The sequence below is a fragment of the Ambystoma mexicanum genome, chromosome 9, assembly GCF_040938575.1.
Source record: "Ambystoma mexicanum isolate Mex_15411 chromosome 9, UKY_AmexF1_1, whole genome shotgun sequence".
Lineage (NCBI taxonomy): Eukaryota > Metazoa > Chordata > Amphibia > Caudata > Ambystomatidae > Ambystoma > Ambystoma mexicanum.
In genome coordinates this window covers 512,658,582-512,682,620 of record NC_090931.1, presented here as the reverse complement: position 1 = coordinate 512,682,620, position 24,039 = coordinate 512,658,582, and positions in this window count along the sequence as shown.

Sequence of the window (24,039 nt, the reverse complement as noted above, 5' to 3'; positions counted from 1 at the left end):
ATTCACAGGGTTTGCAGGTTCGAGCTGATCTCCAGTTGGTGTCTTTCACTGTTACAAGGACTCTTGATTGAAGAATGCAGCCAAACTCAACACAGGACTCCTTTCAGGACTGGACTCGGGTCAGGTAAGGGATTTCAGAAGGTGGTCACCGCAGCACAGAGACACAAAGGGACTCAGCAGCCGTGGTAAGACCTTTATCCTATCTCCGGTCCCCTCATTGCTAGGATGCCAAAGGTTTGTAGAAGTCGGTCTCCTAGTGTCAGCTGAGGATCCCCCAAGTTTCAGGCTGAAACTCAGAACAGTGACGCCGGCAACACGGTAGCCCAAACAAAATGAAGCCACAAGGGGGTTCCAGGACATTTCCGAAGGCTTCCTTTGGCAGGGCACCGAGCAGACATGAGGAATGGATGGTCCCTCCACTCTAAGGGTCGCAGCTCCTTTGCAGGACTGCTAAAGATCACGCGCAAGACAGGGCTCCTCCAGGACAGCAGCAGAAGTTGGTCACCAAGCCTCCTTCAGTCTGGTCTCAGGTATCTTCACGGATCTCGTAGCTAGCTGGATAGGATTCTTGGCTCCTTCAGGTTTCTCCAGGATCTCTGAAGAATGGGTTCAGGGGTCCTCTTCTTATTCTAAAAGCCATGTAAGAACTGCTGCCCTCATTAGCCAATAGCAGGACTAGCCCATAAAAAAAAACAGCAGTCGTCCAATCAGGACCACTGACGGGAACCTTCATGCATACCACTCAGACACACATCGAAACCAGTTTGTGGAGTGGGAGCAGAGAGTCCCAGCCCATATCCTGCAAGCAAACACACACAGCTTTCCAATAGCCCTTCAAAAGCTCCCGCTTTCCCGGGCACTGGAAGTCCGTATAAGGATTTTCCTGGCCTCTCAGGCCAGGAAGAAGGCAAAAGGACTAGATGGCAAAAGGACAAGCAAAAAATCTGGTAGCCAAAGTTAGTAGCCAAACAAGGTAAACGCTGTAAGGCCAAAACGAAACTTTGCAAAAAAGTGGGAAAATGTCACTGCTGCCACCAGCTTATCATTTTAGCACACCTAGAGTAACCAAAAATCCTCTGAGTGTTAGTCTAGGGCAAAACAAACATGCACCCCATTGTACTGCAGTGTGCACAATGATAAATGTTACCACAAGTGATACAAAAGTAACCAAAAGTAGTAACACAGTAACACGACTAAGGGAAACAAAGTTTCCAGGTACTGACAGCCTGAAAGACATGAAACCAAAACACAAATGAACAATTATAGGTATCAAACTGGGAACACAAAACACCTCTCTAAATGATGTACCGGTACTTGTATCTTGAAAGAATAGCTAAAGTACAACCGGATTATCCAAAAATATATAATTTATTGTAAACAAAACAAGACCCTAAACTAGCACAACAGTTGATCGTATTGAATACAATTGTATTACTCGATTTTCATAAAAAGTCACAACTTTGAACAAATACATAGACACAAATATAGCAGCATATCACAACATCATAAAACGAATGTGTCACAAAAAAACATTTATATTCCCGACATGTGGCATGTTTCAGTTCTTGATGCCTTTATGTGGCTGAACTTTCTTCAGGGGAAAACAATTATTTTTCATTTAAAATTCCTTCAATATTGTGCTATAGGGGTCCTAGGAACATCCATCAACGGATGTTATCAATGAGCAGTAAAACAAAAAGAGGCAAGGAAGCCTTCAGGTCCCAGTAGTACCATCCAGAATACAATTCACAACCTTCTCCACTAAAGTCAGACCTGAGCCTAAACTGTGAGAGAAGATAAACGCCCGTCACCATGACCCGTACCTCAGAGTCCACAGAGTCACCCTTGAAGTGAAAAAGTAATTACAAAGCAGAAATTACAAAGAAGAGCCGTTAATTGCCACTTCTTGTGGGGCGATATATCAATTAATATGTTCACCAGACCACTAATATAGAGGTCAATTCCTTATAATAGGTGCTGAAGTCACCCAGGGTAAGTAGAAAAATAGAACCCACCACCAGAAGCCAACCAGGAAAGTTACCTATAAAATCATGTTAAGTTCATGTTTCAAAAAAGTACCTGAAAAGCCTCCAACGTTAATATTGGTAGGCTCTCAAGCATTTATATAAAAATACAACATTAGTATCATCGGCATCGACCTCGACGCCACAGCAAAAGAGTCCGTGGTCCACCGAAAACCAGAAGGCATGCAATAACAAAGTATGCGCCAGTTGTAGACTGTCTGGAAGAAAACGTGCCCCAATAGAGTAGTTGGAAAAACTCGTAACAAAAGGGTGCAAAGATAACAACCTCAAATAGGTCTCTTAGTATCAATATATGACCCCAAGGCTAGATAGATTATATCGCAGTTGCTGATGGAAATCAATGCAACGTGTGTGAAACAACATTCGTATTATGCAGACTTGATTCGATAGGCTGCATGCATCACTCAAAGTCACTCTCTAAGCAGTCACAACCCACGGAAAAACACTTCTGGAAAGAAGTAGGGCCGGTAGCTGTGGACAAACGCTCTCACCTCGAGAGCCGGCACGAATGAGATCTACAACCCCTGTGCGGCCAAAGTCTACAGCGGTGTAGAAAGAGGACTAGGTCCTAGCCCAGTGTTTATAGTAGCGCAGCCGCCATATTTGAAGTAAAAATGGCGGTGTAAAACCAGTATGCAGAGCAAAATTACAAGTAAAACACCCTATGGTGCACAATATTATTGGAATGGCACTGTAGTATAGTCATTAAATAGAGCACCTCAATATTCCACAAGTTAAAAACAAGTTATCCTCTCAAATTGCAACTAACAAGAGCATATATTCGTAGCGCAGGGCTGGATCAAATAACCAGTGTTTTTAGTATGCACATGTAACCCAGTATACATTAATATACTTTCTTAGTTCAATTTTATGCACATATGTCAATACATATCCATACGCTGCGTTGTAGTGTATTAAGGATATAAATAGTCAACATATTAATTGCCAACATACAACTTGATTGAAAGCAGAAAAATGTTCATTTGTAATGCAATTAAGAACAAGTGCTTATTGTTTCAGAGAGTACATGTTTTTCTTCTATTCTTGCATAATTACATATTTGGAATTCAATAAATGCTGTAGCCAGGCGCTAACATAATTGCTATACAAGTATGCATTCGGGCTTTCTGAAGCCAACAGCCATTGTGCGTACACCTATACTGATTACGGCTGCTATTCAAAGAAGCTACTTGAATATATCTGCAACACTGCAACAGCGGTTCGCAGCGCTTTAACTCAGCACGGCTAAACGTGACTCAGTTACTAACAGTAGCTGACAACAAGCTACACACAAAAATATTTAAGTTTATTTGTTGAAACTATTGTCAGAAAGCACCAAAGTATTGACTGAAAAGGATACGGTACTCAAAAGGATACAGATGGTAGGGTCTTCCGGATCCCTGTTCATACGATTTGATAGTTGTGAAGTCAAGTTTAGACCTTCCAAATGATACAACTCTCTGACTGACAAAACAGGCAGAGAGATGGATCACTGGAAAGGGCGTGGGTAAGGTATAGGAAGTCAGCCTAGAACAAAATAAAGTATCATAAGAAACTGCCCCAAATTGACTATGATAGAACAGGATTTGACATTAATGCACACACTGACCTTAAGTCTAGGGCAGAAGAATCCAGCAGAAGTCTCTTGAGGAAAATCCAGAAGTAGAACAAACGACAAGGAAGGGAAGATTAGTAAGGGAGACTTATCCCGAACGGAACGAGGCTCACGCTAGATACCGGGTTGATGCACCACAGTGACTGTTCACTGTCACCTTCCAATAATCCTTGAAAAGCTTCCTTCTCACGTAGAGAAAAGTATAGAAATGAATCAATCCCCCTGTTAATATCACAGGTGCAGGAGTTGGAAATAGCGCCCTTTTTATGGTATAAACAAAGTACACGCGGTTCTGAACAGCAGCGAAGAAAATAGCGTGCGCTTGCGGAAATAGACGCAAATAGGATTCACGCAGTCCAGGCCAGCCGCGCTTGAAGATAGCGTGCGCTTGTGGATTTGCACGCGAACAGGATTCACGCAGCCCAGGCCAGCAGCGCTTGAAGACTACATGTGCGTGTGGATTTACACGCGAGCAGGATTCACGCAGTCCAGGCCAGCAGCGCTTGAAGACAACGTGCGCGTGTGGATTTACACGCGAACAGGATTCATGCAGTCCAGGCCAGCCGCGCTTGAAGATAGCGTGCGCTTGTGGATTTGCACGCGAACAGGATTCACGCAGCCCAGTCCAGCCGCATCTGAAGACAACGTGCACGTGTGGATTTACACGCGAACAGGATTCATGCAGTCCAGGCCAGCCGCGCTTGAAGATTGCGTGCGCTTGTGGATTTGCACGCGAACAGGATTCATGCAGCCCAGGACAGGACAGCCGCGTTTGAAGACAACGTGTGCGTGTGGAAGGACACGCGAACAAACAGCTCCAGGAATCAGCGTGTGGCGGAAAACACGCTATAGAAGGCCCAAGAAGCAGCTGAGGAAACCTGCAAGGATGCAGATTGGAGGTTAAGCTACACAACGCCAAATGATTCAATCAGAAGCAGCGAGTGAAGTTTCCACGCTGCTTATATACGTAATGCCGTAGTTCACGTGACGAAGCAGAATACAGGTGAAGTTAGCCACTCTCGGCAGCTCTCCACTGCTCGAGGCCGCAGATGGCGCACAAAAACTCTGCCAGTCCAGGTCAAGGTAAGGCCAACATCCCCTATGCCCCCTTGTTTCACGCTTTATCTGCATGCCCTCCGCTGCACAACAGTAGGAATGCGCGCCTACGGTCCCGCACCCTGCTTACCAACCCCAACAGCTATACTCCTACCATCGGTTACCGCAACGCCAGGTTGGCCACAAGAAGCCAGCTGCCAGCACTCTTGTGCGCAGCCACCAAATGCACCCTGGGCCCCAGGGCCACCTCGCAGTCCCCTGCCACGACGCAACAAGTCTTCAAGTGTTGTACTTACAATCACTATCCCTCCATTAACACTAACTCTCTATCTCTACTTCCGCCCCTTGGCCCCAATGTAACTACCGCTATCGCCCACTCTGCCACTCTGGAGTGTGTGCGGCCCAATGATGTTCATATGTTTTCTGGTCCCACTGCTGGTGCCTCCATTGACTGTGTGCGGCCCAATGATGTTCATATGTTTGCTGGTCCCACTGCTGGTGCCTCCATTGACTGTGTGCTGCCCAATGATGTTCATATGTTTTCTGGTCCCACTGCTGGTGCCTCCATTGACTGTGTGCTGCCCAATGATGGTCATATGTTTGCTGGTCCCACTGCTGGTGCCTCCATTGACTGTGTGCTGCCCAATGATGTTCATATGTTTTCTGGTCCCACTGCCGGTGCCTCCATTGACTGTGTGCTGCCCAATGATGGTCATATGTTTGCTGGTCCCACTGCTGGTGCCTCCATTGACTGTGTGCTGCCCAATGATGTTCATATGTTTGCTGGTCCCACTGCTGGTGCCTCCATTGACTGTGTGCGGCCCAATGATGTTCATATGTTTGCTGGTCCCACTGCTGGTGCCTCCATTGACTGTGTGCTGCCCAATGACGTTCATATGTCTGCTGGTCCTACTGCTGGCGCCCCCCTTGATTGTTTGCGGCCCAATGACACCTTTGTGCCCCCTAATCTTACCGCTGACACCCCCGTGACCACCCCACCTAGTTCCTCTGATCTTCCTTCAGCTACCAGCCTCCCACTCCCCCTGCCTCCCCCCAGCCGCACGCTCATGTGCGCCCTGCTCAATGCCCGTTCTGTACCAGCCCACGCCCTCGACATCAATGACCTGCTCATAAAAGACAAACTAGACCTCCTCATCCTCACTGAAACCTGGCTCAATGAAAGTTCGGGCCCAGCCTTATCATTGGCCATCCCACCTGGTTGCTCCATCTACAGGAAAGACCGCACCTCTCAGAGAGGTGGAGGCGTTGCCCTCATCGCCAAAGACACCCTCTCCATCAGAGAAGTAGAAGGCATCCTTGACAGCAATAGCGACTACCTCCCTCTAAAAATCAACGTATCAGCTAACTGCACCATATCCATGCACATTGTCTACAGACCCCCAGGACCGTGCACCGACTTTCACGACACACTCATCTCTGCACTCTCTCATAACATCAAAAAGACCTCACAGGTCCTACTCCTCGGTGACCTTAACCTAGGGTTGAACGACCCCAAGGACTCCCCTGCAAAACTCCTCAAGAAGGCACTCTCCAACCTAGACTTCACGCACTCCATCTCCCAGCCCACACACATCAAAGGACGCACCCTTGACTGGGTCAGCCATCACAACTGCACCCTTCTCATCAAGGACAACAACCCTATTCCTTGGTCCGACCACCACTACATCCAATTCAACCTCGGAACTAACAAAGCTGCTTTCTCCCCGCCACCACCCTGCCCCGACACGTACTCCAGAAGTTCACGCCTTCTCACAGCTGAAAACCTTGCACCCTACCTCCTTAACCCAGCCCTTCAAACCCCCTCTTCGAACAACCCCGATACCTTAGCTAACACCTTTAAGGATATCATCACATCAGCTGTGGATGCCATTGCCCCCCTAACTCTCAAAAAAGCCAAAAAAGCCAAACATGCCAACTCCTGGTTCTCCAAAGAACTCCTTGATCAACGTGCGCAGAAGAGGGTTGCTCTTTCCACATGGAAAGCAAACCCGTCTGAAGCCACTAAACAGAAATTCAAAGCCATCTCCAAATTATATAAGACCAACATCACTCGAACAAAGGCTGCCTCCTTTAACACCAGGATCGCTGACGCTAAATCAGGCTCCAAGGAACTATTCACCATCTTCAGGGAACTCGAAAAACCATCTGCCCCCCCCTCCTCTATCATCAAAGATGACAAATGGTGTACCAGCATTCAATCTGCCATGCTTGAGAAGCTTAACACTCTCCAAAGTAAAATTCGTGGCCACCAAAAAGCCCTCTCCGACATTATAGCGAACATGCATGCTAAGCCACCCACCAAGACCACGTCCTCCCCGTTGTTCGAATTTAAAGATATCACAGAGCAAGAGGTCACTACCCTGCTCAACTCCATTAAACCTTCCAATTGCAAAGGGGATGCATACCCCGCTAGCCTCATCAAGGATTCCGCACCTAGCCTAGCCCCCTTCCTCACGGCCTTTATCAACTCATCCTTCCAATCAGGCCATGTCCCATCAGGACTTAAGGAAGCTTGGGTTCGCCCACTTCTCAAGAAACCCTCTCTCGACCCAACCGTCCCGGGGAACTACAGGCCCATTACGACTGTACCGTTCCTGCTCAAAATCTTGGACAAAGCAGCTTACCTGCAAGTCCAGAAGTTCCTAGAGGACAACCGCCTCCTCGGTCTACGGCAATCTGGGTTCCGCCCTCGCCATGGCACTGAAACGGCCCTCCTAGACCTGAAAAACCAAATGGACGATCTCAGAGACGCAGGCAAACCTGCCCTTCTACTGCTCCTTGACCTCACGGCAGCGTTCGATCTTGTCGACCACAATACCCTGTGTCACCACCTAGCCACACAAGCCAACTTCTCCCCTAAAGCCTGCCAATGGATCACCTCCTTTCTCAAAGATAGGGCCATGAAAGTCTTTTCTGAAGTTGCTGCTGCCACCCCCAGCCTCCTCACCTGCGGTGTCCCCCAGGGTTCCTGTATCGCACCTACTCTCTACAACCTCTTCACGAGGCCACTGTTTAGCATCTTGGACTCCCTGGGTATCTCATATACCAACTATGCGGACGATACGCAGGTACTCATCCCACTCACGGGCGACTACCTAGCGGACTCCAACACCCTCTCCTCTATCTACTCTACCATCCAATCCTGGATGGCGGAGAATTGGCTTTGCCTCAATGGTGAAAAAACCGAACTCCTCCTTATTGGCTCACCTTTCACCCTCTGCAATCTTGGAGAACAGTACGCCTCCTTCACCATTGATAATATTCCAATTAAAGTCTCTAACCATGTTAAGACACTCGGAGTCTACCTTGACTCCGACCTGTCGATGGACAGACAGGTCAATGCCATCGCCGCCTCCTCAGCCTACTACACCAAAGTCATCAACGCAACAAGGCCCTTCCTGGCCCGTCAAAGCAGCCTCACGATTGCCAGGGCCATCATCGGGTCAAGACTTGACTACTGTAATGCCCTTCTCGTCGGGACCTCCAACAAAAACATCGCCAAACTTCAGCTAGCCCAGAACAATGCTCTAAGGGCAGCCACCGGCACCGCAAGGAGAGACCACATCTCCGAAATCAGAAGGCAAGTGCATTGGCTCCCTGTTAAAGAAAGAATTGTCTTTAAAACTCTTGCCATCACCCACAAATGCATTCACGAGCTTGCCCCCCCCTACCTGACGAACAGAATCACCAGGCACTCCGCCACAAGACCGCTTAGATCTTTCTACGCCAACACCATTGTCAGGCCTACCTCTCGGAAAGTGCGTGCTGGTGGCTCCAGTTTCCCCACCCTTGCAGCTACGCACTGGAACGCCCTGCCACCTCACCTCAGACTCATCGAGTCCCACCTTGCCTTTCGTAAGGCTATCAAAACCAGACTCTTTGTGTGACTTTAACCTGTTTCTGCCTTTATGCCTGCTAACTTGTAACTAAGAGCCTCCTGCACCCGAATGTAATCTTAAATCTGTGTTTCCTCTGTAACAGCGCCTCGATGCCTCATGGGCTGCAAGTGCGCTTAACAAATGCAAATAAATAAATAAATAAATAAATAAAAGTGCAAACGTCGTTTTCCCGGCAACGTATCGAACAACCGCCATTTGGAATAGAACGGTCTAGCTGTTCTATGAGCGTAAGAGGTAGGACCACGTCCAGCATGCATGACAGTGCCATCCCCCAAAGGGGCAACTTCTCCCCGTCTCGTGTGAAAACGCTTCAATAAAGCAGGAGCATGAATATTGGAAAGAGGTTCCCAGGACCTATCTTCGGGACCATAGCCCTTCCAATCCACCAGATAAAACGGCCTACCAGAACGTAGTCTCATATCCAGTATGTCCTATACCTCGTATTCATCTGAACCCCGCACAGAAATAGCAACAGGCCGTACAGGCAATCTGGTAGCTTCAGAACACGGCTTAATGAGTGACACGTGGAATACGGGATGCACTCGCCATCGTTGTGGTAAAGCCAGACGGACAGCAGCCGGATTAATTACTTGGAGTACTGCATACGGACCAATGTATTTAGGCAATAATTTCTTTTTGCCTGGTATCCTCAAGTTCTTAGTGGACAACCATACTTTCATACCAGCCTTGTAGACAGGTGCGGGTACTCTATGAGCATCGGCATAGAACTTGTTGCGTCTTTTAGCTTGCTCCAATTGCTGCTTCACTTTCCTCTGTAGATTCTTCAGATCACGAAAAGTACGGCCTGCGGCAGGAGTATCCAAAGACAAGCTGGAATCCAAAGGTATTGATCGGGGGTGTTGTCCATAAAGAGCATAGAATGGTGAAGTGCCTATGGCACTATGATAGGAGTTGTTATAGGCGAATTCTGCTGCCGGCAGGACCTTGAGCCAATCTGATGGAAACTGCAGACACAAACACCGCAGATATTGTTCCATAGTGCTATTGACTCTTTCGGTCTGTCCATCAGTTTGAGGGTGATAAGCACTGGACATTCTGTCATCAATCAGTAATGCTGATGTTAGTGCTCTCCAAAAGCGTGAGGCAAACTGTGAGCCCCTGTCCGTAATGATTACTGACGGTAGACCAAAGAAACGAAATATATGTTGAATGAATAGGTCAGCCAGAACAGCAGCGGTTGGTAAACCAATACAGGGAATATAAAGAGCCAATTTAGTGAAGTAATCCACTACAACCCATATGGTATCATACTCCTGGTTTTGTGGGAGTTCTACCACAAAGTCCATAGATATCATGTCCCATGGTTTGTTAGGGACAGGTAGGGACTGGAGTAAGCCCACTGGTTTACCAGGAGTGTTTTTGCATTGGATGCATACAGAACAAGTCGATACATGATCTATGACATCTTTTGTCATGGATGGCCACCAGCACCATCTTTTGAGCAGCTCTAGTGTTTTCTTCCGTCCAGGATGGGCTGCGATCAAGGAATCATGATTCCACTTGAGGGCCTTATTCCGCGTCGAAGACGTTGGTAAGTAGAGCACTCCTTGTGTGAAAGGTAAACCGTTATGTACGTCCAGATTCATATCCTGGATAACTTGTGGATGATTTTTCACCCACTCTTGTACTTCGGTTTTTAAGGATGGTTGAACAGAACAACTACATATTACTGTCATGATCTCTGCTTCCAAAAGGTCAGGGTTTTCCCAACTCCCTTGGAAGCAGATCCATAACCCAGGTTCCGAGTGCCAACCAGTCCCAATTGGGACCTTTTGGACCCAGTCCTGGCGCCAGTGGCACCAGGCTCATAAATATGCCCAGTCCCAGCGCTGGAAGCGCCGGGCTCATAATGCTTGGGTGGACTTACCTGCAGCAGACCATGCTGCTTACTTGCCTGCCAGTTGAGCCTCTGATCCTCTTCTGTTTGGAACTACTTTTCCTATTGGGTGGGCAGGAGCCACTCCCTAGATTCAGAACACTGGAACTCTTCTGGAAAGCAGGAACTCTTTTCTTACCTAGGCGTGGCTGTGGAAGGAGACACCTAAGCACTACAGGAGGCTATTTAAACCACACCCGATGGATGAATCTTGCTTTGCGTTATTCTGCATCCTCTGCAGCAGAACGCTCATCGTGTCTTCTGCATCTGATCCTGGGCCTAAGGAAAAAGGCTTACCATCCTGAATCCAGTCTTCAGCAACACCTATAAAGACAAGAAAGAACAGGTTAGCATTACGGTCTTCAGTGACAGCCCTTAACTTACCTGGTCCATCGGCTGTCACCAACACCTCGCGCTGCATTCCGGAATCTGAAAGAAAAAGGCTTACCTACTCTTCGTGCGCTCCGGAGGTCTTCACACTGCATTCCGGCATCTGAAAGACAAAAGCTTACCAACTCTTCGCACGCTCCGGAGGCCTTCGGCGCTGCATCCCGCATCTGAAAGACAAAACAAGGTGCGTTTAAAGACATTGGGGAACTTTAATACTCACGTGCCATTACTCCTTTCCACATCTAACCCAGTGGGTATTCCGCCACCCTGCAGCCGCTCCGAACTTGTACCTGCAAAATAAAAAGACAGTTAGAGCGCATGGTGAAGCAGGCAACAAGCGCTTACTTACGTGCTTCCAGGCGCTTCTATTCATCACACGGGCTCCATCTTCAACTCACTTCAGCCCGTCATCCGCCATCGCCGGAACCCTGCAAAACAAGAAACATCATTACTAAAGACTTTAAAGACATTAGAATTACTCGAAACTTACCGTTCGTGCAGTAAACGACGGACAGCAGTCCTCTGAAGTCAAGAGGCCTGCTCCCCTTATCCAGTGAAGAAACTGGTTACAGCACCCTGCCCCGAGGCAGATGGAGAGCATGGCGTTCACTTACCTAAGGTGAGAGCGTTAACCTTTGGGGTTCTACAGGAGAAGAGAAAGGGAAGAAGAGAGAGACATTCAATAACCCAGTTCCTTAATCCCATATTTTCTATCTGCAGACATCTTACCCTTCGAGTCAGACATACAGTGCACAGAGGTCCAGCCCAAAGAGCCAGCCTTGTGTTACACATCACCTTTGAAGATACGGTATACGCCCAGTCAAGACCGGCGCCTCTACGGGAATCAGGTGAGCGTTACAGAACGCGAAGCCTACCACAAAACTCCCGTCCAGGCGCTATGGAAACCTCGGATACCGACCAGCTAGCCCAGTTATTTGGGGAACTAAGGGCAGAAGTGCATGCAGCTCGTCAGGAAACGAACGCTCTAAGAAGGGAACTGATTATTTCCAAGGAGCGAACAGATGATCTCGCTAGACAATTGCTACAGTCACAAGCCGGACAGACCCCGTTACCCGCATCTGGGGGAAATCTTCCTTCTACATCCTCTATGAATCCAGTGCAGATCAACCTACCTGGGAATGTACCTCTGGCTCCGCCCGAACGATTTTCTGGTGACCCAAAGAGGTTTGCAGTATTTATCAATCAATGCCGGTTGCATTTCTTATGCCGGCCAGCAGCCTTTCCAACTGATCAAGCTAAAGTAGCTTTCGTGCTTTCGTACCTTAGTGGCAATGCGGCAGACTGGTCGATCCCTCTAGTAAATCAAGATGATCCGGTCCTCCATGATTTTCAAGCTTTTCAGCTCAGTATGGAAAAACTGTTCGCAAGACATTCACAGGGGCAGGCCTTGGACAATGAGCTTCTTTCGTTGCGACAAGGTAATCAAGACCTTTTGGCTTATATTGCGTCTTTCAACAGACTGATAGTGGAAACTCAATGGCCTGAGGACAAAAGGATTACGCTGTTTTATAGAGGTCTACGTGGAGAGCTCAAAGATGTGTTAGCCCAAGTAGTGAATCCCCCACAAGATTGTTCGGACTATATAGACTTAGTCGTTCAAATAGATCACAGACTGCAGAACAGGAAGGCCGATCGTTCCAAGTTTGATGCTCGAGTATTTTCCAAACCGCCAACTCCTTCCAAAGGTGTAGACTCCGGGGAACCCATGCAAATAGGGGGTCTGAAAGGTCCTCTAACACAAAAGGAGCGGGAAAGGAGAAAACAGTTGCAATTATGCCTCTATTGCGGAAACTCAGGGCACTTTCTTCGAGACTGTCCGGTGAAACCTGCCAAGAAGGCAGTAGGAGCTGCAGTTACCAAAGTTACAAACTCTGAGCAGGGAAACGACCTCGCCCTACAAGAATAGAGGTCCTCTTGCCGAGCGTGAAAACCAGTTCCGTGACCTCGCATTTCGTGATACCTATGGTCCTCATTAGCCCTGATAATCCGGATCGATTAAATGCAATTGAAGCTTACGTCGGCAGCGGTGCCATCGGCAATTATGTGGATCATGAAATGGTTTTGAGGATGAATCTAACTCTTTGTCCCAAGGCTGTAAAGGACGTCATTACTACGGTGGATGGTACGGAGATAGCCTCCGGGCCAGTAACGCATACCACTCAAGAGGTGACGCTAGTAAGTCAAGATGGACACCATGAGAAGATCGTGTTCGATGTGATCAAGGCCCCTCAGTTTCAGATTATTCTAGGAATACCTTGGTTAGAGAAACACAATCCTCTGATCGATTGGCGAGCAAGAACGGTCCAGTTTCCAGAATGTGTCTCTACTTGTCACCCTCCACCTGGTGTTGCACTGGCAGCAATTTCTTCAGAGACTCCCCAGTTACCTCCTGAATACCTAGAATACCAAGATGTTTTCCGGAAGGATCAGGCTAACTCTCTACCTCCTCATAGGTCTTATGACTGCCAGATAGACCTGATACCTGGATCTACTCCTCCTTGTAGTAGAATGTATGCCCTCACCGAGCCTGAGAACCTTCACCTTCGACAATACCTGGATCAATACCTGGCAAATGGGTTTATTCGTCCTTCCAAGTCCCCTGCTTCTTCAGCTTTGTTCTTCGTTCCAAAAAAGGAAGGAGACCTTAGAACTTGTATAGATTATCGCTCCCTGAACCAGATCACCGTTAAGAATAGATATCCGTTACCTTTGATCCCTGAACTCCTGGACCAAGTCAGAAAAGCATGCATATATACAAATCTGGATCTTAGAGGAGCTTACCACTTGGTACGAGTAAAAGAGGGCGATGAATGGAAGACGGCCTTCCGCACCAAGTATGGGCTATTTAAATATCAGGTCATGCCCTTCGGACTTTGCAATGCCCCGGCCGCCTTTCAATATTTTATGAACGATGTCCTCAGAGAGCTCATAGATGTGTGTGTTGTTGTTTACATTGACGACATCCTCGTTTATTCTTCATCGGAATCTGAACATCGGAAACACGTGAAAATGGTCCTCGAAAGATTGCGTCAACACAAACTTTTCGCTAAGTTGGAAAAATGTGTTTTCAACGTGACTGAAGTTGAATTCTTGGGATTCATATTATCACCTGGCGGAGTGCGTATGGATTCAAAGAAGGTCGATGCAGTTCTCAAATGGCCATCACCATCCTCCGTAAAAGGTGTGCAAAGCATGTTAGGCTTCGCTAACTTTTACCGCAGGTTTATCCCCGAATTCTCTCGAATAGTCCAGCCCATCACTGCCTTGTTAAAGAAAAACAAACGTTTTGAATGGTCTACCGAGGCGGAACAAGCTTTCCAGGATTTGAAGACTAAATTTATCTCTGCACCAATCTTAAAACACCCTCGCCCCGAACTCCCATACATCGTGGAAACTGATGCTTCAAGCCTTGCCATGGGGGCAGTTCTATCACAAAAGGACCCGGTAACCAATCAGTTGCATCCCGTGGCATTTTGGTCCCGCAAATTCTCGCCTCCTGAAATCAATTACACGATTACTGACAAGGAACTTCTGGCTATCAAGTCTGCCTTTAAGGCTTGGCGGCATTATCTGCTGGGGGCCCGACACACCGTTACTGTGATTACGGATCACCGAAACCTGCAATATTTGAAAACCTCAAAAGCCCAATCCTCTAGACAACTTCGTTGGGCATTATTCTTTGCCGAGTTTGACTTCATAATTACCTATCGACCTGGTACAAAGAACGGTAAAGCTGATGCCCTTTCTCGGATGGGAGTGGAAGAACACTTGATCAACCCTAAACCTGTACCAATCATTCCCGAACAAAGAATTCTGGGTGTAATCGCCACAGAATCCATAGAGGAAGTTAAGGATAAAGCCAGGCAACTTGTAACTCCAGCAGACATACAGAATTGGCATCTGCAGGGAAAGGACTTTGCAGTAAAGGACAACTTATTGTATTTCCAAGAACGATTATACCTACCCAGCACAGATTTACAGAAAAAAGTAATCTCTTGTTATCACGATTCTTTAATGGAAGGACATCCCGGTATGGCCAAGACCTCAGAAAAGATCAAGCGCTACTTCTGGTGGCCGTCTTGGAAAAAAGATATCAGAGACTTTATAATGTCCTGTGGAGTATGCGCCCAAAACAAGAGTCAAAAGGAAAGACCAGCAGGCCTCTTACGCCCTATTGACATCCCACCTCGCCCTTGGCATACTCTTTCTATGGACTTCATCACCGATCTACCTCCATGCTCCGGATACAATACGATTCTAGTAATCGTGGACTTATTCTCCAAGATGGCGCATTTCATTCCGCTCAAAGGCTTGCCAACAGCAGCAACTCTGGCCCGAGAATTTCTCGAAAACATCGTCCGACTGCACGGTTTTCCTTCGGTTCTAATTTCGGATCGAGGTAGTCAATTTATTTCTCATTTTTGGCGAAGTTGCTGTAGGTCGGCTCAAATTGATGTGAGACTATCGACCATTCACCACCCTCAGACCGACGGACAAACCGAGAGGACCAATCAAACTCTGGAACAGTATTTACGCTGCATGCTGCAACAAACTGAAAAAACTTGGAAAGACATCCTTTGGATAGCCGAATATGCCTACAATAACTCTGTCCATTCGGGAACTGGGAAAACCCCGTTTTTTCTTTTGTACGGCAGTCACTCTCGAACCTCGGAGTTGGATCCCCTCCAAGATCTTGAAACACCAGCAGTAGACTATCTGCATTCTACAATCACCCAAACCTTTAAGGAAGCTGTTTCTCACCTTCAAAGGGCTAAAGAACAATACAAGAAAGGAGCAGATCAACATCGGAAGGAAGCCCCTCAATATCAAGTAGGGGATCAAGTCTGGTTATCCACCAAATATCTACCTCTAAAAGGGCCACGCACATTCAACCCAAGATACCTTGGTCCCTATTCCATCACTACCATAGTAAACCCAGTAGCGGTCAAGTTGGACTTGCCCCCGCACATGAAGATACATCCGGTCTTCCACGTCTCTCCATTAAAACCCGTGCAACCTCAAACCCGACTAACTAAATCTCCAAAACCTATCCTAGTTGATGGAGAACTCGAGTTTGAAGTCAAAAGCATTCTGGACTCCAAGATCTCCAAATCTAAACTATTTTACCTAATTGACTGGAAAGGCTACGGCCCCCAAGAGAGATCCTGGGAACCTGCTGAATATGTCCACGCTCCTCGCCTAATGAAAAGATTTCACCGAACATTTCCTGGCAAGCCAAAACCCCCGGAGAAGCCCGGTTTGGGAGGGGCCTTGAGGGGGGGTACTGTCATGATCTCTGCTTCCAAAAGGTCAGGGTTTTCCCAACTCCCTTGGAAGCAGATCCATAACCCAGGTTCCGAGTGCCAACCAGTCCCAATTGGGACCTTTTGGACCCAGTCCTGGCGCCAGTGGCACCAGGCTCATAAATATGCCCAGTCCCAGCGCTGCAAGCGCCGGGCTCATAATGCTTGGGTGGACTTACCTGCAGCAGACCATGCTGCTTACTTGCCTGCCAGTTGAGCCTCTGATCCTCTTCTGTTTGGAACTACTTTTCCTGTTGGGTGGGGCAGGAGCCACTCCCTAGATTCAGAACACTGGAACTCTTCTGGAAAGCAGGAACTCTTTTCTTACCTAGGCGTGGCTGTGGAAGGAGACACCTAAGCACTACAGGAGGCTATTTAAACCACACCCGATGGATGAATCTTGCTTTGCGTTATTCTGCATCCTCTGCAGCAGAACGCTCATCGTGTCTTCTGCATCTGATCCTGGGCCTAAGGAAAAAGGCTTACCATCCTGAATCCAGTCTTCAGCAACACCTATAAAGACAAGAAAGAACAGGTTAGCATTACGGTCTTCAGTGACAGCCCTTCACTTACCTGGTCCATCGGCTGTCACCAACGCCTCGCGCTGCATTCCGGCATCTGAAAGATAAAGGCTTACCTACTCTTCGTGCGCTCCGGAGGTCTTCACACTGCATTCCGGCATCTGAAAGACAAAAGCTTACCAACTCTTCGCACGCTCCGGAGGCCTTCGGCGCTGCATCCCGCATCTGAAAGACAAAACAAGGTGCGTTTAAAGACATTGGGGAACTTTAATACTCACGTGCCATTACTCCTTTCCACATCTAACCCAGTGGGTATTCCGGCATCCTGCAGCCGCTCCGAACTTGTACCTGCAAAATAAAAAGACAGTTAGAGCGCATCGTGAAGCAGGCAACAAGCGCTTACTTACGTGCTTCCAGGCGCTTCTATTCATCACACGGGCTCCATCTTCAACTCACTTCAGCCCGTCATCCGCCATCGCCGGAACCCTGCAAAACAAGAAACATCATTACTAAAGACTTTAAAGACATTAGAATTACTCGAAACTTACCGTTCGTGCAGTAAACGACGGACAGCAGTCCTCTGAAGTCAAGAGGCCTGCTCCCCTTATCCAGTGAAGAAACTGGTTACAGCACCCTGCCCCGAGGCAGATGGAGAGCACGGCGTTCACTTACCTAAGGTGAGAGCGTTAACCTTTGGGGTTCTACAGGAGAAGAGAAAGGGAAGAAGAGAGAGACATTCAATAACCCAGTTCCTTAATCCCATATTTTCTATCTGCAGACATCTTACCCTTCGAGTCAGACATACAGTGCACAGAGGTCCAGCCCAAAGAGCCAGCCGTGTGTTACACATCACCTTTGAAGATACGGTATACGCCCAGTCAAGACCGGCGCCTCTACGGGAATCAGGTGAGCGTTACAATTACATGATCTGCCAACAACTGATTTTGCACTTGTGCTTCTTCCTTCGCCTCTTCACCCATACGAGACAACGCGTCCGACTTAACGTGTTCTCTGGCAGGACGATATGTGACCTGGAAATCGTATTGGGCAAAAAAGACATGCCATCTGGCCTGTCAAGCCGTAAGGCATTTCATAGATTTGAATGCTTGAAGATTTCTATGGTCAGAGTACACCAACACCTGATGTTTGGCCCCAAGAAGATGATGACGCCATTCTCGGAAGGCATCCTTGATAGCCAGCAATTCCCGCTCAGTGACGGTGTAATTTCGTTCATATGGGGTAAGTTTGCGAGAGAAGAAAGCCACTGGGTGCAACGTTTCGAATGATGCTTGGGCATTCTGGTTCCAACAGAAAGGAACTTTGGAACTAGTTAAAGCCGTCAAAGGAGCTACTGTTTTGGAGAAGGAACGAATAAATCTGCGATAAAAATTCGCAAAGCCTAGGAAAGACTGTAATGACTTGACATTGTGCGGAATAGGCCAATTCAATATGGCCTTCACCTTGGAACGGCTCATTCGAGCACCTAGATTGGTAATGTCGTAACCCAGGAATTCCACTTCCTGTGAATGAAAGACGCATTTCTGGGCTTTTACAAAAAGAAGGTTCTCCCTGAGTCTTTGTAAGACTGTAGAAACGTGTTTGACATGTTCTGAAAAAGATGATGAATAGATCAGAATATCATCCAAATAAATCACCACGAACTGGTCCATTATATCCCTGAATATATCATTCATGAAGAATCGAAAAGTGGCGGGAGCGTTGCACAGACCAAAAGGCATCACCAAATACTCGTAAAGACCATACCGTGTCTTGAAAGCTGTCTTCCATTCGTCGCCCTCACAAATGCCAACTAAATTGTATGCTCCTCGCAAGTCCAATTTGGTGAAGTACCTGGAAGTACCTAATTGATCCAATAGAACGTTTATCAGTGGTAAAGGATATTGATTTTTTATGGTGATGTCGTTAAGTGCCCTGTAATCAATGCAAGGCCTTAGATCTCCCTCTTTCTTCGGAACAAAGAATAGAGGAGACGCAGCAGGTGATTGCGATGGCCGTATGAATCCCATCGCTAAAGCTTTGTCGATTTATTCTTTCAACACAACGTCTTCTTTTGGAGTCAGTGAATATAAACGACCTGTAGGAATTTTAGCTCCAGGAATCAATTCAATTGGACAGTCATACTGTCGATGTGGAGGCAATTGTTCTGCCTGGCCTTTATCAAAGACATCAGCGTACTCAGCGTATTCGCATGGTATGGTAGTATCGCTTTGTACCACGCTAATAGTTGAAACTCCCCCCATAGAGGCCAATATGTGTTGCTTGTTTGACACCTCCTGACTGGTAAAGCAATGTTCATTGCAATAAATTGAAGGATACTGGAGCAATCCCGAAACCCAGTCAACGGCGGGATTATGAAGGGTTAACCAGGCAAGACCAAGTATGATTTCGTACTGCGGAGCAGCTATGACATCGAAGACGATTTCTTCCGAATGATTATTCAATAATGTCATCTGAACAGATACCGTCTCCTGGGTTACCATACCAGAAGTCAAAACCGATCCGTCCACGGTATTAACCGTTTCAGGTTTGTTCTTGTTTACAAGGGGTATGGAACAGTTCTTGGCATATGTGATGTCTATGTAATTGTTGGTGGCTCCGGAATCAACCATGGCCTTGGAAACCAATTCTCGGTCATCACAACGTAACGTCACCTCAACAGCTATGGGTGCGTGATTAGGAATGGTACTGGAGTCCGATGAAACACTCGACACAGGGACTCCTGCTACTGTCGAGTTTTGGCGTTTCCCGAATGCTTGACGGGTTTCTTAGGACATGTCGCTAATAAATGCTGGGATGAACCGCAATACATACATAAATGGTTCTTTCTTCGGTTCTCTCGTTCTGCATTGGACAACCGGCCTCTCACGGCGCCAATCTGCATTGGTTCAGGGTCGTTCGAGAGGACTGCCGGTGTCTCTGAACGAACCGAGGCTTGTATGAAGGGTTTTTTCTCTCCTTTCCGAGCATTTCTTCGGGCATCGATTTGTAGAACCAAATCGAGCAACTCTGTGAATCCCGTAGGAACCACCGGAACCATAGATAAGGCATCTTTCAGTTCTTCTGAAAGACCCTTGTAGAAAACAGCCGTTTTCTTGCCTTCAGGCCATTGAGTTTCGGCTGTTAGTTGATTGAATCGGGCAATGTAAGGCAAAAGAGGTTGATTGCCTTGTTGTAGATTAAGTAACTCCAGATCCATGGCTTGAGTAGCGTAACGCATGTCAAAGACTTTACTCATAGCAGCCAAGAGATCGTCACAGTCGTATAACAAAGGGCTATTTGTTTCCAACAAAGGGTTAGCCCAAGCAGCAGCTGTACCCCCTAAATGGGAAAGCACGAATGCTGCTTTTGTGGTTAGGTCAGGAAAAGATGTAGGACGACAAAGAAAATGGAGTCGGCACTGATTAACGAAGGTTCTATAGGTTTTGGGATCACCAGTGAACCGTTCCGGGGGGGCCAAGGGAAACTGAGTGGGCATAACCACATTAATAGTTTCCTGTGGGGGTGTCATAGTCCCAGATCCAGATGCAGTGGCCATTGGAACCTGTGCTCCCTGAGGACTAGCGTGCATGGCGTCTTGCATAACGTCCATACGGTGCTGTAACATGTCCTGTGCCGTAACCATTTCATTTCTCAAATCGCTGATCAACTGAGTCAAAACAGCTAAAGGATCCGTACCCTCCATGGCTTCTGATTCTGTCAGAAAGCACCAAAGTATTGACTGAAAAGGATACGGTACTCAAAAGGATACAGATGGTAGGGTCTTCCAGATCCCTGTTCATACGATTTGATAGTTGTGAAGTCAAGTTTAGACCTTCCAAATGATACAACTCTCTGACTGACAAAACAGGCAGAGAGATGGATCACTGGAAAGGGCGTGGGTAAGGTATAGGAAGTCAGCCTAGAACAAAATAAAGTATCATAAGAAACTGCCCCAAATTGACTATGATAGAACAGGATTTGACATTAATGCACACACTGACCTTAAGTCTAGGGCAGAAGAATCCAGCAGAAGTCTCTTGAGGAAAATCCAGAAGTAGAACAAACGACAAGGAAGGGAAGATTAGTAAGGGAGACTTATCCCGAACGGAACGAGGCTCACGCTAGATACCGGGTTGATGCACCACAGGATAGCGTCCAAAGTACTGTTCACTGTCACCTTCCAATAATCCTTGAAAAGCTTCCTTCCCACGTAGAGAAAAGTATAGAAATGAATCAATCCCCCTGTTAATATCACAGGTGCAGGAGTTGGAAATAGCGCCCTTTTTATGGTATAAACAAAGTACACGCGGTTCTGAACAGCCGTGAAGAAAATAGCGTGCGCGTGCGGAAATACACGCGAATAGGATTCACGCAGTCCAGGCCAGCCGTGCTTGAAGATAGCATGCGCTTGTGGATTTGCACGCGAACAGGATTCACGCAGTCCAGGCCAGCAGCGCTTGAAGACAACGTGCGCATGTGGATTTACACGCGAACAGGATTCATGCAGTCCAGGCCAGCCGCGCTTGAAGATAGCGTGCGCTTGTGGATTTGCACGCGAACAGGATTCACGCAGCCCAGGCCAGCCGCGTCTGAAGACAACGTGCGCGTGTGGATTTACACGCGAACAGGATTCATGCAGTCCAGACCAGCCGCGCGTGAAGATTGCGTGCGCTTGTGGATTTGCACGCGAACAGGATTCACGCAGCCCAGGACAGCCGCGTTTGAAGACAACGTGTGCGTGTGGAAGGACACGCGAACAAACAGCTCCAGGAATCAGCGTGTGGCGGAAAACACGCTATAGAAGGCCCAAGAAGCAGCTGAGGAAACCTGCAAGGATGCAGATTGGAGGTTAAGCTACACAACGCCAAATGATTCGATCAGAAGCAGCGAGTGAAGTTTCCACGCTGCTTATATACGTAATGCCGTAGTTCACGTGACGAAGCAGAATACACGTGAAGTTAGCGACGTGAAAAGTGCAAACGTCGTTTTCCCGGCAACGTATCGAACAACCGCCATTTGGAATAGAACGGTCTAGCTGTTCTATGAGCGTAAGAGGTAGGACCACGTCCAGCATGCATGACAACTATACAGATGTTTACGCCCTGAGGACGACCTTGTTAGGTTGAAACACGTGTTGGCGTTATAAAGTGCAATGGCGTTATTAATGGCAACTTAGTATCATGCATAGTAGAAACTATCTTACTCTTTAAACACAATTGTGATTAAATGTGTTCAAACTCAACAATACTGTGGGCCTGATCACGACTTTGGCGGTAATACGGCGGATTATCCACCGGACGTAAATAGCGTTAACGCCAAAGTCCCCGGTGGATAATACGCCAGATCACGAGTTATCGTGCACGCGCCCCGGTCCATGGCGTTATCGCGAAAAGCGCAAACCTTTAAATCTGGCGCACCGTGCGCTACGAGCGTGCGAGAAACGCGTCACCACAGGAACGGGAAATAAAGCGGCGGCCATCTTGGAAATCACAATCCGTCGGATATCACAGCCTGGAAGCCATCCATGCCATCCAAGCCCAAAACATGTCTCAGGAGCGCACTAGGGGCAAGACCGCCTGGATAGGATGAGAAAGCCCAAATTCAGTGACCAGGAGCTAGCAGTACTGGTCGAGGAGGCCGAGATACACCACGAGGAGCTGCAGCAGTGCAAAACAATTGGCCAGCACAGAGCCCAAATATGGCGAACCATCAGCCAAAGGGTCAGTGCTGTGGGGCGCGTGCCCCGGGATGGGGAGGATTGCCGCAAGCACCTGAACGACCTGCGCGTGCGAGTTCGTGGCATCCTGTCACAGCACAGGAGTGCAAGCAGGGCCACTGGAGGAGGCCCACCCCCACCCACACTCACACCTTGGGAGGAGAAAATGACAGCCCTGATAGATGTTGGCATCATCGAGGGCATTGGTGGAGCGGAGGCAGGCACTGGCGTCGACCCAACTGCAGGCGAGTCCCACCCCCGAATACATGCAGCTGAAAGTACCACACATGCAGACCCTGAGTGAATGAATGTGAAGAAATGTGTGTGTGGTACTGCATACACCCATAACTGAGGCCTACATCCATTGAACCGTAGTGCTGCCTAGATGACCCTGCACGTGCAGTGCATTAATGACAGGGGCAGGGGATAGACATCCATAGCCATAGGACAGCTACATAGAGTTTGAGTGTGCATGAATACACCCCCAAAACCCAGAACGCAGTGCACCCCAACCATGCATCCAATCTTGGCACTCCGATATTCCCATGCAGTGTACCTCCATACACACTCACAACAAGCACCACATGGTGACTGAACAGAATGCAAGTTGAATGCGTCATTGTTACTGTCTTCAATCACACTTGTTGGCATGACCTGCATCACACAAATATATGTAGCATTGAACTCAAACCATACCCTATGTACCCCACAGGCACACGTAGATCCAAACGGGACGAAGATGATGGGGAGGAGGCCACACCAACACAGCGCCCACAGCAACGCGCCTCCACCAGCACCAGCACTCCACAAAGAGGCTGCACAGAAGGGAGACGACCCAGGCCAACACCCAAGGCAGCACCACCAGACAGCAGCAGAAGCCACATGGCTGCAGGGAGGCGACCACCAGCTCGCCCCAAGCCACCAGTCACAGCCCCGATGCTGAGGGACACGTCTGGATCAGAGCCTGACGTGGGAGCAACACCTCCACATGGCCATCACGCCAGAGGACAACACTCTCCTGGAAGCAGTGAGGCCGAAGGGATGATCACACCCCAGGGAAGCCCAAGCCCAGGCACACAGCATGCACAAAGTCGACATGTGCCTGTGCGTCATGTCCGCACACCGCAGCCGGACGTGGACACGCCATCATATGGCAGCCCAGAAGACCGGCACTCTGAGCCAGGCAGCCCATTGCAAGCTGGCGCCATGTCGCCATGCAGCCCCCCCCGACAGCACACAAGTCGCAGGCCACTACATGACACACCAGGGGTGCCCTTCGTCTCTGGGGCAGCAGTGATGGGCCGACTTGACATTATTGAGGCCCAACAGGCCATGGTGGAATCAATGGCCAAGGTGCAGAGCCGGCACATCAAGGCTGTGAGTGCATCTATACGGCATGGGTGCAAATACATAGCGCGGGACAATGCGCGCACACGCCGTGTCGTTGAACAATGTACCACTGCCCTGACAGGATTCGGCCAACGAGTGAGGGAGTTGACGGAGGCAGTCTCAGCACTTGCTGAGCAGACAAGGGAGGGAAACAGCCTCATGCGAC